Here is a 4,582-nt window from a genome sequence, read left to right on the forward strand (position 1 = left end):
TCTATCTCTATCTATATCTCTATAAGAGCTGTTTCTCACCTCTGAAGAAATAGAGACTGTTTGTGACAGGGTTTAGCGTTGTCTTTTTCCTTCATTGGGTGGGATGCTGCCAGCCTCTGTAATACTCACATAGTTGTAATTTGCAGGAAAATAACAAACTGCTTTCTGGCACCATATGCAGAAATTAGTTGAAGATATCCATGATTCCTGACTGGGAACTCAGCCTTTTCAACCAGTGTCACATGGGTGGTTCACTTGCTTCGATGTGTATATCTGACTCGATTTGGTCAGTAGCTTTGTTTTCCTTCTCCACCCAAATGGGGTCATAACTTGTCGTGAGCCTTTGCATGTATATGCATATACTTACACTGCTGTTGATCTGCTTGTTTCTTAAGGCATCAGGCTTGCATCATAAGTAGAAGAAAAAAAAATCAGCGACTTCCATTACCGATCAACTAATTATTAAGTGAAACACATTTGTCCCTGATAATAATATGCCCTTCTCCTGCTACTCTTTGTTATTATCATGGAACTAGAAAGTAAAACAAAGAGAAGACTAAAAAGAGGGTACATGAGAAGACTTGCAGATTAAAATGAAGGGCACAAATAGTGGACGCTTTCTCCTACTGAAACAAATCAACTAGATTGGACAGGTTTTGCCTTGCCCTCTCATGGTTTCCAGAGGACGGTTGTTTCAGCGATCGTGGAAGAGACGACATATGGATCCATGTTTGAAGCAGGTCTCCTGTCTTCGAAATAACCTTTGCGATTCTGTTCGGTCTCTCTGCCAACTCTAACAGAGGCTCCACGGTTTGCCACACCCTGTAAATCAATCAAATCACATAGTTAACGTAACAAACCTTTCCGAATTACAGCCATGGTAACATCATGTTTTCATATTTGAATGCTAACATTGTTTCCATTGCCAGTGAAATTGAAGTAATCCTTAGGGCAAATGCAATGGTGAATTGGTATTGGGCCAACAAAGATGTTGTCTTTTACTGATGTGGCTGTATTGTAAAATGTGTTTTGCTTATGTGGCTGTATTGGGATAAGTGTTTTACTGATGTTGATGTACTGATATTTGATGTTTTGGTGTAGTTTTGTTGTGGATAATATGGAGGAATGAAATGTTGTTGGGTTGGGTGGAAAGAGAAAGTGTGTGGGAAGAAAAAGTGTATAGAAATTTGTGTTTTGCTGATGTGGTTATATTAGAATACGTGTTTGACTTGACTTTTTATGTAATAGAGATGGGACCAGGGCAACAAAAATGTTGGCCCAGTAAATTGTTTCTCATTGCATTTGCCCTTACCCATGAGAAGGTGTTGATGTCAGCAGTTTCATGTCGTCCAGTTAGGCGGCGCTCATTGCCTTCCCCATAAGCAGCAATGTGTTCCTTGTGCTTCAATTGAAGCTTTTCAATGGCCTTTTTAATGACCTCGAGTCCTCCATCACTCCTCATGGACTTGGTGCTAACATATCATAACAGCTTTATCAAAAAAAAAATAAAAAATCATCATGTCTTCCAAAATGGAAAAAGAGAGTAGGGAAGGCAGTAACATTGATTACATGGACAAAGTTTTGTGCTGTCACTAATATATTATGTTATTACCTGTAGTTTGTGTGGGCACCAGCACCATTCCAGTCACCCTGAAAGGCACTTACAACATTAACACAAGGCTAAAATATTGAAAATTTTCCATCTCATTTATTCTGCAACGAAAAAAAACAACCATCGGAGCTAGTGTGAAACACAGATAGAAAATCTGACCTGGATAGGTTTAGGGTCGAACGAAAGGACCACCCCAGCTATCTCAGTAATCCTCTGTTAATGCAGAAAACATACCATTTTGGTAATTAAGATGGGTTGCTAGTACAAGGATAAATAGTTTCCAGTTTAGTATTAGACAACAGAAGAACATATTAATATTTGCTGTTGTAAATGCAAAAGAAAAAAAAATTACAACTGCAAAATTCAGTTACCTCCATGAGGTACCGAGCGACCCACAATTCATCTCCAGCAGAGATGCCGACAGCAGGGCCCACCTGGAACTCCCAATGAACAAGGGAACGAAGATACAAAAAAAGTTCTTAGTAAGGTTTCTGAAAACATGGTCTGTCGATGGACTTGACTAGCTCTGAAAGAAAAGACGGTCCAGAAATAAACATTACCTGTCCAGGCATCACTTCACCATTTATGCCGCTGATGTTGATGCCGGCATAGAGGCATGCTTTTATAGTGAGAATTCACTATATCACGCCCCATGGCCTTATCAGCACCAACACCAACACCACAATAGTATGGCCCCTGTATTTGCAAAAGGGATTTAGACTTATTGTGTGGTATAAATAAAGGATAGAGAAAATGATAAAGAGGTGTAAATGCAACTAGAGAAACAAAACTGAATAATCAACATTCAGAGGAAATGAAGAAAACACAAATGGCAGGCCTCCCTTGTTTTGGATGAGTTTATTGATGGAACCTTTATTATCACATGTAAATATTGGCAATGCTGCTGCAGCATATTATAGAGGAGATATCACTAAAAGCTCCATTAATACAACCTTGTTTTTTTGGCTGCCACACAGCCAAAAAAACAGTATGCCCAGATTGCAAGTACAAATTTTTATGTCCAAACTTTAACACAAATTTTCATTCTATAAAATGTTAGAAAGCTCACAACAAGTAGCACTACTCCGAGGGAAAAATATCAAATAAGTGAAAAATACCAAGGTTCCTCTTTAGCGACATCAGGATGGCTGAATATTTTTGCAGCATTGTACCTCTTATTTGTTGGAATTGGTTCTCCGGCAGGAGTATAAGTATCACACATGACCTACAAATTCGTGGAATCGATAACAAATTCATCAAGTTTAATGGTCAATGAGACAAGTTTTCTTGCAAGTATTTAATCATAAGATCAATAGATCTGAATCCTCAACAACCAGGTAGGCTGTAGACAATCTGTTAAAGTCATTTAAAGTAATGGAAAAGTTTATTCTAATTGAAAAAAATTACCAAAATGTTGTTCCCCCTCCTCAATGGATCCTTGAATATTGCCTGGGGGCTGATTTAACGACACGAGACAGAAATCGTGAATCTTTTGATCAGAAAAAGGAAAGTGAACCAGAGAACAAGAAAAATATCAAATGGAGAGATAACATACTATAAGATCACTTCACTGTCTTCCCCGGGAGCTTGTTCAGTGCTTGATCCATCATAATTCCACTTTGGGAGCTTTGAAGGATCAGTCACTGGTCCAGATAGAGTCTGATACATTCAGATCATATATCAACAAACGTATTAACAATACATCACATAGAGAAGAAAAGAAAAGAAAAGAAAAGAAGTAAACACTTTCAAAATTAAAGAACAAGAAGATTGCAGATTACCCTGGCCTTGCTTCTAAGGTCCATTCCAGATCCACCAATCCTTCCCAGAAAATAATTAACACCCAAAATCAGTATATCAGACCCAGTAATAGTCAATCCAAAAATAAGAAAAGAAAAAAAACAAACCGAAATGCAAGTGAAGAGAGCATTCAAGACAGAACAGCACAAACCATCAAGAATGAAGAGAAACAGGTTACAACAATAAAGATCAACCAAAAAGAGAGAGAAAACCCCAGAAACATAAGAACAAAAACCAAGCAACCGCATAGTTAGAACATATTAGAATAGAAACAAAACTATCCACAAGAAACGGACCATATATACTCAGCGATGATCTTCTCAGTGTTGTCTGTGAGGTTCAAGTTGACGAGATCCGAAAGCAGAGACATTAGTGTTTTCAACAAAGAGAAGCTTCTGCTAGGTAGAGTATTCTCTCTGAATCAAATGTGTTTTGAGAGAAGTGGCAACACTCTATAGAGAGAAAGGTGAAGAAATGGAACCGAGTAGGGCATACCTTTATAATACGGTCTATGGCGTGGAAAATTATGAAACAAAATAAATAACATTTTTTTTATTTATAAATAATTACTATCAAAATTATTAAAAGTCGACATTACTGATTACACAATGAATTATTCAGTTTGTGATTAATATTTTCATAATCCCCACTTTTTTCGTCCCTCGAGTTTGATTAAACAAAAAGAGAATAGAGAAAGATTTAAGTGGTGTACATGAACATACAAACAAAGCGTGGCACACATACCCTAATCTCGTGTAGGGAATTTCCGAGGGTGCGGTACATAAATCCGGAAATTTACACAATCAAGTTGGATCCAATATTACTATGCACCTTGTTCAATGATATTTACAAATAGATCAACTATGTATATGTTTCTTCTGTTTTTCTCCCTCAAAATTATCCAATGAACATTGAGAACAATTGTCTTGTGTGGACAGTTTGTTGCTTTGTTGTTATGTTTGTGGAATAAACAGTGCATGTAGCACATTAGTAATTGGATCTTTTGATTAATTGGGCTTCAATTGGAGCTCCCAATAACTGCAAATTTTGACTGGCTTGGACAATGAGAAAGCCCATGGGCCAAGTCTAAGGATAGTCTCGGGTATGATACAACTTGGGCTAGGCTAGGGAATGTAGAAAATTAGTCAAGCCCAATGCATGATATATTTT

The 4,582-nt window shown here is 37.5% G+C and overlaps 1 pseudogene; it reads right to left on the reverse strand.

Moving 5' to 3' along the window:
* Nucleotides 1-484: 484 nt before the first annotated feature.
* LOC120016782 lies at nt 485-3,897 on the reverse strand (annotated as a pseudogene).
* Between the last annotated feature and the right edge of the window lie 685 nt (nt 3,898-4,582).

Source organism: Tripterygium wilfordii, chromosome 15 (genome assembly GCF_013401445.1).
Source record: "Tripterygium wilfordii isolate XIE 37 chromosome 15, ASM1340144v1, whole genome shotgun sequence".
NCBI lineage: Eukaryota > Viridiplantae > Streptophyta > Magnoliopsida > Celastrales > Celastraceae > Tripterygium > Tripterygium wilfordii.